The sequence below is a fragment of the Patagioenas fasciata genome, unplaced genomic scaffold (genome assembly GCF_037038585.1).
Source record: "Patagioenas fasciata isolate bPatFas1 unplaced genomic scaffold, bPatFas1.hap1 Unplaced_100, whole genome shotgun sequence".
Taxonomy (NCBI): Eukaryota; Metazoa; Chordata; class Aves; order Columbiformes; family Columbidae; genus Patagioenas; species Patagioenas fasciata.
Window position 1 is genome coordinate 93,625 of NW_027288512.1, and position 11,703 is coordinate 105,327.

The following is an 11,703-nucleotide window of genomic DNA, read 5'->3' on the forward strand; positions in this document are numbered from 1 at the left end:
GGGACAATGGGGGGTCCTGGGATGTCACAATGGGCCCCAGTGACAAAGGGGGTCCCCATGGTGCGACAACGAGCTCTGGGGATAAAGGGGGTCTCCAGGATGTCACAATGGGCCCTGGGGACAAAGGAAGTCCCCAGAATGCCACAATGGGTCCTGGAAAGAAGTGGGGTCCCCACCGTGTCACAATGGGCCTTGGGGACAAAGGGGGGTCCCCAGGATGTCACAATGGGCCCCGGGGACAAAGGGGTCCCCAGGATGTCACAATGGGTACTGGGGACAAAGGCGGGGTCCCCATGGTGTCACAATGGACCCAAGTGACAGGACGAGTCCCCGCGGTACCACTATGGGCCCTGGAGACCAGGGGGTTCCCCGGATTTCACAATGGGCCCTGGGGACTAGGGGGTGGGGGTTCCCTCGGTGCCACGATGGGCCCTGGGGACAAGGGGGTCCCCAGGATGTCACATTGGGCCCTGAGGACAAATTGGGGTTCTGGGATGTCACAATGGGCCCTGGGGACAAAGGGGGTGTCCATGGTGCCACAATGGGCCCAGGGGACAAAGAGGGGTCCCCAGAATGTCACAATGGGCCCTGGGGACATTTGGGGTCCTCAGAATGTCACAATGGGCCGTGGGAACAATAGGGGGTCCTGGGACGTCACAATGGGCCCTGGAGTAAAGGGGGGTCCCCAGGATGTCACAATAGGCCCTGGGGACAAAGAGGAGTCCCCTGAATGTCATAATGGGCCCTGAGGACAAGGAGGGTCTCCACGGTGTCATAATGGGCCCTGGGGACAATGGGGGGTCCTGGGATGTCACAATAGGCCCTGGGGACAAAGAGGAGTCCCCTGAATGTCATAATGGGCCCTGAGGACAAGGAGGGTCTCCACGGTGTCACAATGGGCCCTGGGGACAATGGGGGGTCCTGGGATGTCACAATAGGCCCTGGGGACAAAGGGGGTCCCCATGATTTCACAATGGGCCCAGGGGACAATGGGGCATCCTGGGACGTCACAATGGGCCCTGGGGACAAAGGGGGTCTCCATGGTGTCACAACGGCCCTGGGGATAAAGGGGGACCCCAGGATGTGTATAATGGGGCCTGGGGACAATGGGGGGTCCTGGGATGTCACAATGGGCTCTGGGGACAATAGGGGGTCCTGGGACGTCACAATGGGCCCTGGAGAAAAGGGGGGGTCCTGGCATGTCACAATAGGCCCTGGGGACAAAGGGGGTCTTCAGGATGTCACAATGGGCCCGGGGGACAAAGGGGGTCCCCAGGATGTCACAATAGGCCCTGGGGAAAAAGAGGGCTCCCCAGGATATCACAATGGGCCCTGGGGACAAAGAGGGGTCCACAGGATGTGCACAATGGGCCCTGGGGACAAAGGGGGCTCCCCAGCATATCACAATGGGCTCTGGTGACATAGGGGTCCCCAAGATGTCACAACGGGTCCTGGGGACAAGGGGGGTCCCAAGGATGTCACAATGGGCACTGGAGACAAAGGGGGGGTCCCCACGGTGCCACGATGGGCCCTGGGGACAAGGGGGTCCCCAGGATGTAACAATGTGCCCTTGGGACAATGGGGGCTCCTGCGATGTCACAATGGGCCCTGGGGACAAAGGGAGGCCCCAGGATGTCACAATGGACCCTGGGGACAAAAGGGGTCCCCGGGATGTCACAATGGGCCCAGGGGACAACGAAGCATCCTGGGACGCCACAATGGGCCCGGGGAAAAAGGGGGGTCCCCAGGTTGTTCACAATGGGCCCTGGGGACAATGGGGGTCCTGGGATGTCACAATGAACCCTAGGGACAAAGGGGGTCCCCAGGATGTCACAATGGGCCCTGGGGATAAAGGGGACTCCCCAGGATGTCACAATAGGCCCTGGGGACAAAGGGGGTCCCCAGGATGTCACAACGGGCCCTGGGTACAAGGGGGGTCTCACCCTGTCACAATGAGCACTGGGGACAAAGGGGGTCCCCAGGATGTCACAATGGGCACTGGAGACAAAGGGGGGGTCTCCACGGTGCCACAATGGGCCCTGGGGACAAGAGGGTCCCCACGGTTTCACAATGGGCCCTGGGGACAAGGGGGATCCCCGCCCTGTCACAATGGGCCCTGGGGCCAAAGGGATCCCCAGGATGTCACAATGGGCCCTGGGGACTGCGGGGGGTACTAGGATGTCACAATGGGTCTTGGGGACAAAGGGGGTACCCAGGATGTCACAATGGGCCCTGGGGACAATGGGGGGTCCCTTGAAGGTCACAATGGGCCCATGGGACAAAGAGGGTGCCCACGGTGTCACAGTGGGCCCTGGCGACAAAGGGGGATCCCCAGGATGTCACAATGGGCCCCGGCGACAAAGTAAAATCCTGGAATGTCACAATGGTCCCCAGTGACAAAGGCGCTCCCCATGGTGCCACAATGGGCCCTGGGGACAAAGTGGGTCCCCAGGATTTCACAATGAGCACTGGGGACAAAGGGGGGTCCCAGGATGTCACAATGGCCCCTGGGGACAAGGGGGGGTTCCCATGGAGTCACATTGGGTCCTGGGGACAACGAGGCGTCCTGGGACGTCACAATGGGACTTGGGGACAAAGGGGGTCTTCCACAGTCTCACAATGGGCCCTAGAGACAAGGGGAGATCCCCAGGATGACACAATAGGCCCTGGAGACAAAGAGGAGTCCCCCTAAATGTCACAATGGGCCCTGGGGACAAGGGGGGTCCCCATGGTATCACAATAAGCCCTGGGGACAAAGTGGGGTCCTGGGATGTCACAACTGGCCCCAGTGACAAAGGGTGTCCCCATGGTGCCACAATGGGCCCTGGGGACAAAGAGGGTCCCCAGGATGTCACAATGGGCTTTGGGGACAAGGCGGGGTCCCCAGGATGTCACAATGGGGTCTTGGGACAAAGGGGGTCCCCAGGATGTCACAATGGTCCCTGGGGACAATGGGGGGTCCTGGGACATCACAGTGGGCCCTGGGGACAAAGGCGGTCCCAGGGTGTCACAATAAGCCATGGGGACAAGGGGGGTCCCCAGGATGTCAGAATGGGCCCTGGGGACAACGCGGGGTCCTGGGATGTCACAATGGGCCACGGGGACAAAGGCGATCCCCATGGTGTCACAATGGGCCCTGGGGACAAGGGGGTCCCCAGGATGTCACAATGGGCTCATGGGATAAAGGGGGTACCCACGGTGTCACTATAGGCCCTGGGGACAATGGGGGGTCCCCACCGTGCCACGATGGGTCGTGTGGACAAGGGGGTCCCCAGGATGTTCACAACGGGCCCTGAGGACAAAGGGGGTCCCCACGGTGTCACAATGGTTCCCTGGGGACAACTTGGGGTCCTGGGATGTCACAATGGGCCCTGGGGACAAAGGCGGTCCCCAGGATGTCACAATAAGCCCTGGGGACAAGGGGGGTCCCCAGGATGTCACAATGGGCACTGGGGACAAAGGGGGTACCCACGGTGTCACTATAGGCCCTGGGGACAACGGGGGGTCCCCACGGTGCCACGATGGGCCCTGGGGACAAGGGGGTCCCCAGGATGTTCACAATGGGCCCTGGAGACAATGGGGTGTCCCCAGGATGTCACAATGGGCCCTGGGGACAAAGAGGGTCCCCAGGATGTCACAATCGGCCCTGGGCACAAAGGGGGGTGCACATGGTGTCAAAATGGGCCCTGGGGACAAAGGGCGTCCCCAGGATGTCACAGTGGGCCCTGGGGACAAAGTGGTCCCCATGGTATCAGAATGGGCCCTGGGGACAAAGAGGGGTGCCCTGAATGTCACAATGGGCCCTGAGGACAAAGGGGGGTCCCCAGGATGTCGCAATGGGCCTTGGGGACAATGGGGGGTCCTAGGATGTCACAATGCGCCCGAGTGACAAATGGGGTCTCCATGGTGTCACAATGGGACCTGAAGACAAAGGGGGTCCCCTGAATGTCACAATGGGCCCTGAGGACAATGGGGGTTCCTGGAACGTCACAATGGGCCCTGGGGAGAAAGGGAGGTCCCCAGGATGTCACAATGGGCCCTGGAGACAATTGGGGGTTTTGGGATGTCTCGATGGGCTCTGACGACAAGGGGAGGTGCCCATGGTGTCACAATGGGTCCTCAGTGACAAGGGGGGTCCCTATAGTGTCACAATGGGCTCTGCAGACAATGGGGGGTCCTGGGATGTCACAATGGGCACCAGTGACAAAGGGGGTCGTCATGGTGCCACAATGGGCCCTGGGGAGTAAGTGGGGTCCTGGGATGTCACAATGGGTCCTGGGGACAAAGGGTGATCCTTTGATGTCACAAGGGGCCCTGGAGGCAAGGGGGTCCCCAGGATGTTACAATGGGCCCTGGGCACAAAGGGGGGTCCCCATAGTGTCACAATGGGTCCCCAGTGACAAGGGGGTCCCCACGGTGCCACGATGGGCCCTGGGGACAAGAGGGGGTCCCCATGGTGTCACAATGGACCCTGGGGTCAAAGGGGGTTCCCAGGACATCACAATGGGCTCTGGGGACAATGGGGATCCTGGGACATCACAATGAGCCCTGGGGACAAGGGGGGGTCCTGGGACGTCACAATGGGTCCTGGGGACAAAGCGGTTCCCCAGGATGTCACAATGGGCCCCGGGGACAAAGCAGGGTCCTGGGACGTCACAATGGGCCCTGGAGACAAAGGGATTCCCCAGGATGTCACAATGGGCCCTGGGGACAAAGGGGGTCCCCACAGTGTCACAATGGTCCCTGGGGACAAAGGAGATCCCCACAGTGTCACAATGGGCCCAGGGGACAAAAGGGGGACCCCAGGATGTCACAATGGGCCCAGGGGACAATGGGGGGTCCTGGGACGTTATAATGGGCCCTCGGGAAAAAGGGGGTCCACATGGTGCCACAATGGGCCCTGGGGACAACGGGGGTCCCAGGATGCCACAATGGACACTGGGGACAAGGGGGTCCCCAGGATGTCACAATGGGCCCTGGGGACAACGGTGGCTCCTGGGATGTCACAATGGGCCCTGGGGACACAGGTGGTCCCCAGGATGTCACAATGGGCCCTGGGGACAAAGTGGGGTCCTAAGATGTCACAATGGGCACTGGGGACAAAGGGGGTCCCCATGGTGCCACAATGGGCCTTGGGGACAATGGGGTCTCCCCAGGATGTCACAATGGGCCTTGGGGACAAAGGGGTGTCCCCTGAATGTGCATAATGGGCCCTGAAGACAAAGGGTGGTCGCCGGGATGTCTCAGTGGGCCCTGGGGACAATGGGGTGTCCTGGGATGTCACAATGGGCCCCAGTGACAAATGGGGTCTCCACGGTGTCACAATGGGCCCTGGAGTAAAGGGGCGTCCCCAGGATGTCACAATAGTCCCTGGGGACAAAGAGGAGTCCCCTGAATGTCATAATGGGCCCTGAGGACAAGGAGGGTCTCCACGGTGTCACAATGGGCCCTGGGGACAATGGGGGGTCCTGGGATGTCACAATAGGCCCTGGGGACAAAGGGGGTCCCCATGATTTCACAATGGGCCCAGGGGACAATGGGGCATCCTGGGACGTCACAATGGGCCCTGGGGACAAAGGGGGTCTCCATGGTGTCACAATGGCCCTGGGGATAAAGGGGGACCCCAGGATGTGTATAATGGGGCCTGGGGACAATGGGGGGTCCTGGGATGTCACAATGGGCTCTGGGGACAATAGGGGGTCCTGGGACGTCACAATGGGCCCTGGAGAAAAGGGGGGGTCCTGGCATGTCACAATAGGCCCTGGGGACAAAGGGGGTCTTCAGGATGTCACAATGGGCCCGGGGGACAAAGGGGGTCCCCAGGATGTCACAATAGGCCCTGGGGAAAAAGAGGGCTCCCCAGGATATCACAATGGGCCCTGGGGACAAAGAGGGGTCCACAGGATGTGCACAATGGGCCCTGGGGACAAAGGGGGCTCCCCAGCATATCACAATGGGCTCTGGTGACATAGGGGTCCCCAAGATGTCACAACGGGTCCTGGGGACAAGGGGGGTCCCAAGAGTGTCACAATGGGAACTGGAGACAAAGGGGGAGTCCCCACGGTGCCACGATGGGCCCTGGGGACAAGGGGGTCCCCAGGATGTAACAATGTGCCCTTGGGACAATGGGGGCTCCTGCGATGTCACAATGGGCCCCGGGGACAAAGGGAGGCCCCAGGATGTCACAATGGACCCTAGGGACAAAAGGGGTCCCCGGGATGTCACAATGGGCCCAGGGGACAACGAAGCATCCTGGGACGCCACAATGGGCCCGGGGAAAAAGGGGGGTCCCCAGGTTGTTCACAATGGGCCCTGGGGACAATGGGGGTCCTGGGATGTCACAATGAACCCTAGGGACAAAGGGGGTCCCCAGGATGTCACAATGGGCCCTGGGGATAAAGGGGACTCCCCAGGATGTCACAATAGGCCCTGGGGACAAAGGGGGTCCCCAGGATGTCACAACGGGCCCTGGGTACAAGGGGGGTCCCACCCTGTCACAATGAGCACTGGGGACAAAGGGGGTCCCCAGGATGTCACAATGGGCACTGGAGACAAAGGGGGGGTCTCCACGGCGCCACAATGGGCCCTGGGGACAAGAGGGTCCCCACGGTTTCACAATGGGCCCTGGGGACAAGGGGGATCCCCGCCCTGTCACAATGGGCCCTGGGGCCAAAGGGATCCCCAGGATGTCACAATGGGCCCTGGGGACTGCGGGGGGTACTAGGATGTCACAATGGGTCTTGGGGACAAAGGGGGTACCCAGGATGTCACAATGGGCCCTGGGGACAATGGGGGGTCCCTTGAAGGTCACAATGGGCCCATGGGACAAAGAGGGTGCCCACGGTGTCACAGTGGGCCCTGGCGACAAAGGGGGATCCCCAGGATGTCACAATGGGCCCTGGGGACAAGGGGGGGTTCCCATGGAGTCACAATGGGTCCTGGGGACAACGAGGCGTCCTGGGACGTCACAATGGGACTTGGGGACAAAGGGGGTCTTCCACAGTCTCACAATGGGCCCTAGAGACAAGGGGAGATCCCCAGGATGACACAATAGGCCCTGGGGACAAAGAGGAGTCCCCCTGAATGTCACAATGGGCCCTGGGGACAAGGGGGGTCCCCATGGTATCACAATAAGCCCTGGGGACAAAGTGGGGTCCTGGGATGTCACAACTGGCCCCAGTGACAAAGGGTGTCCCCATGGTGCCACAATGGGCCCTGGGGACAAAGAGGGTCCCCAGGATGTCACAATGGGCTTTGGGGACAAGGCGGGGTCCCCAGGATGTCACAATGGGGTCTTGGGACAAAGGGGGTCCCCAGGATGTCACAATGGTCCCTGGGGACAATGGGGGTTCCTGGGACATCACAGTGGGCCCTGGGGACAAAGGCGGTCCCAGGGTGTCACAATAAGCCATGGGGACAAGGGGGGTCCCCAGGATGTCAGAATGGGCCCTGGGGACTGCGGGGGGTACTAGGATGTCACAATGGGTCTTGGGGACAAAGGAGGTACCCAGGATGTCACAATGGGCCCTGGGGACAATGGGGGGTCCCTTGAAGGTCACAATGGGCCCATGGGACAAAGAGGGTGCCCACGGTGTCACAGTGGGCCCTGGCGACAAAGGGGGATCCCCAGGATGTCACAATGGGCCCCGGGGACAAAGTAAAATCCTGGAATGTCACAATGGTCCCCAGTGACAAAGGCGCTCCCCATGGTGCCACAATGGGCCCTGGGGACAAAGTGGGTCCTCAGGATTTCACAATGAGCACTGGGGACAAAGGGGGGTCCCAGGATGTCACAATGGGCCCTGGGGACAAGGGGGGGTTCCCATGGAGTCACAATGGGTCCTGGGGACAACGAGGCGTCCTGGGACGTCACAATGGGACTTGGGGACAAAGGGGGTCTTCCACAGTCTCACAATGGGCCCTAGAGACAAGGGGAGATCCCCAGGATGACACAATAGGCCCTGGGGACAAAGAGGAGTCCCCCTGAATGTCACAATGGGCCCTGGGGACAAGGGGGGTCCCCATGGTATCACAATAAGCCCTGGGGACAAAGTGGGGTCCTGGGATGTCACAACTGGCCCCAGTGACAAAGGGTGTCCCCATGGTGCCACAATGGGCCCTGGGGACAAAGAGGGTCCCCAGGATGTCACAATGGGCTTTGGGGACAAGGCGGGGTCCCCAGGATGTCACAATGGGGTCTTGGGACAAAGGGGGTCCCCAGGATGTCACAATGGTCCCTGGGGACAATGGGGGGTCCTGGGACGTCACAATGGGCCCTGGGGACAAAGGCGGTCCCAGGGTGTCACAATAAGCCATGGGGACAAGGGGGGTCCGCAGGATGTCACAATGGGCCCTGGGGACAAAGGGGGGTCCCCATGGTGCCATGATGGGCCCTGGCGACAAGGGGGTCCCCAGGATGTCACAATGGGCCCATGGGACAAAGGGGGTACCCATGGTGTCACAATGGGCCCTGGGGACGACTTGGGGTCCTGGGATGTCACAATGGGCCCCGGTGACAAAGGGGGTCCCCGTGGTGCCACAATGTACCCCTGGGACAAAGGGGGTCCCCAGAATGTCATAATGGGCACTGGGGACAAGGGGGGTCCCCAGGATGTCACAAGTGGCCCTGGGGAGAAGGGGGGTCCCCAGGATGTCAGAATGGGCCCTGGGGACAACGCGGGGTCCTGGGATGTCACAATGGGCCACGGGGACAAAGGCGATCCCCATGGTGTCACAATGGGCCCTGGGGACTGCGGGGGGTACTAGGATGTCACAATGGGTCTTGGGGACAAAGCGGGTACTCAGGATGTCACAATGGGCCCTGGGGACAATGGGGGGTCCCTTGAAGGTCACAATGGGCCCATGGGACAAAGAGGGTGCCCACGGTGTCACAGTGGGCCCTGGCGACAAAGGGGGATCCCCAGGATGTCACAATGGGCCCCGGGGACAAAGTAAAATCCTGGAATGTCACAATGGTCCCCAGTGACAAAGGCGCTCCCCATGGTGCCACAATGGGCCCTGGGGACAAAGTGGGTCCCCAGGATGTCACAATGGGGTCTTGGGACAAAGAGGGTCCCCAGGATGTCACAATGGGCTCTGGGGACAATAGGGGGTCCTGGGACGTCACAATGGGCCCTGGAGAAAAGGGGGGGTCCTGGCATGTCTCAATAGGCCCTGGGGACAAAGGGGGTCTTCAGGATGTCACAATGGGCCCGGGGGACAAAGGGGGTCCCCAGGATGTCACAATAGGCCCTGGGGAAAAAGAGGGCTCCCCAGGATATCACAATGGGCCCTGGGGACAAAGAGGGGTCCACAGGATGTGCACAATGGGCCCTGGGGACAAAGGGGGCTCCCCAGGATATCACAATGGGCTCTGGTGACATAGGGGTCCCCAAGATGTCACAACGGGTCCTGGGGACAAGGGGGGTCCCAAGGATGTCACAATGGGCACTGGAGACAAAGGGGGGGTCCCCACGGTATCAGAATGGGCCATGGGGACAAAGGGGGGTCCCCTGAATGTCACAATGGGCCCTGGGGACAATGGGGGGTCCTGGGACGTCACAATGGGCCCTGGGGACAAGGGGGGGTCCCCTGGATGTCACAATGGGCCCTGGGGATAAGGAGGGATTCCCAGGATGTCACAATGGGCCCTGGGGACAAGGGGGGATTCCCAGGATGTCACAATGGGCCCTGGGGACAAGGGGGTGTCCCCAGGATGTCACAATGGGCCCTGCGGACAAGGGTGGTACCCACGGTGTCACAATGGGCACTGGGCACAAGGGGGGGTCCCTATAGTATCACAATGGGTCCTGGGGACAAGTGGGGTCCCCTGAAAGTCACAATGGGCCCTGGGGACAATGTGGGGTCCTGGGATGTCACAATGGGCCCCAGTGACAAACGGGGGCCCCTGAATGTCACAATGGGCCCTGGGGACAAGGGGGTGCAGAGGATGTCACAATGGGCCCTCCGGACAATGGGGGGTCCTGGGACATCACAATAGGCCCTGGGGACAAGGAGGGATCCCCAGGATGTCACAATGGGCCCTGGAGACAATGGTGGGTCATGGGACGTCACAATGGGCCCTGGGGACAAGGGTGGGTCCCCAGGATGTCACAATGGGCCTTGGGGACAAGGTGGTCCCGAGGATGTCACAATGGGCCCTGGGGACAATGGGTGGTCCTGGGATGTCACAACGGGCCCTAGGGACAATGTGGGGTCCCCAGGATGTCACAATGAAGTCTTGGGACAAAGGGGGTCCCCAGGATGTCACAATGGGGCCTGGAAACCAGGGGGGGTCCTGGGATGTCACAATGGGCCCCAGTGACAAAAGGGGTCCCTATGGTGCCACAATGGGCCCTGGGGACAAAGGGGGTCCCCTGGATGTCACAATGGACTCTGGGGACAAGGAGGGTCCCCAGGATGTCACAATGGGCCCTGGGGACAAAGGGGGTCCCCACGGTATCAGAATGGGCCCTGGGGACAAGGGGGTGTCCCCAGGATGTCACAATGGGCCCTGCGGACAAGGGTGGTACCCACGGTGTCACAATGGGCCCTGGGCACAAGGGGGGGTCCCCATAGTGTCACAATGGGTCCTGGGGACAAGTGGGGTCCCCAGGATGTCACAATGGGCCCTGGGGACAATGTGGGGTCCCCTGAATGTCACAATGGGCCCTGGGGACAAGGGGGTGCCGAGGATGTCACAATGGGCCCTGGGGACAATGGGGGGTCCTGGGACCTCACAGTGGGCCCTGAGGACAATGGTGGGTCCCCTGAATGTCAAAATGGGCCCTGGGGACAAAGGGGGGTCCGCAGGATGTCACAATGGGCACTGGGGACAAAGGGGGTGTCCCCAGGATGTCACAGTGGGCCCTGGGGACAATGGCGGGTCCTGGGACGTCACAATGGGCCCTGGGGACAAGGGGGGGTCCCCTGGATGTCACAATGGGCCCTGGGGATAAGGAGGGATTCCCAGGATGTCACAATGGGCCCTGGGGACAAGGGGGGATTCCCAGGATGTCACAATGGGCCCTGGGGACAAGGGGGTGTCCCCAGGATGTCACAATGGGCCCTGCGGACAAGGGTGGTACCCACGGTGTCACAATGGGCACTGGGCACAAGGGGGGGTCCCTATAGTATCACAATGGGTCCTGGGGACAAGTGGGGTCCCCTGAAAGTCACAATGGGCCCTGGGGACAAGGGGGGGTCCCCAGGATGTCACAATGGGCCCTGGGGACAAGGGGGTGCAGAGGATGTCACAATGGGCCCTGGGGACAATGGGGGGTCCTGGGACATCACAATGGGCCCTGGGGACAAGGAGGGATCCCCAGGATGTCACAATGGGCCCTGGGGACAATGGGGGGTCCTGGGACGTCACAATGGGCCCTGGGGACAAGGGGGGGTCCCCAGGATGTCACAATGGGCCCTGAGGACAAGGGCGTGCTGAGGGTGTCACAATGGGCCCTGGAGACAATGGGGGGTCCTGGGATGTCACAATGGGCCCTGGGGACAAGGGGGGGTCCCCAGGAAGTCACAATGGGCCTTGGGAACAAGGGGGTCCCCCAGATATCACAATGGGCCCTGGGGACAATGTAAGGTCCTGGCCTGTCACAATGGACCCTGAGGACAAGGGGGGACCCCAGGATGTCACAATGAAGTCTTGGGACAAAGGGGGTCCCCAGGATGTCACAATGGGCCCTGGGGACA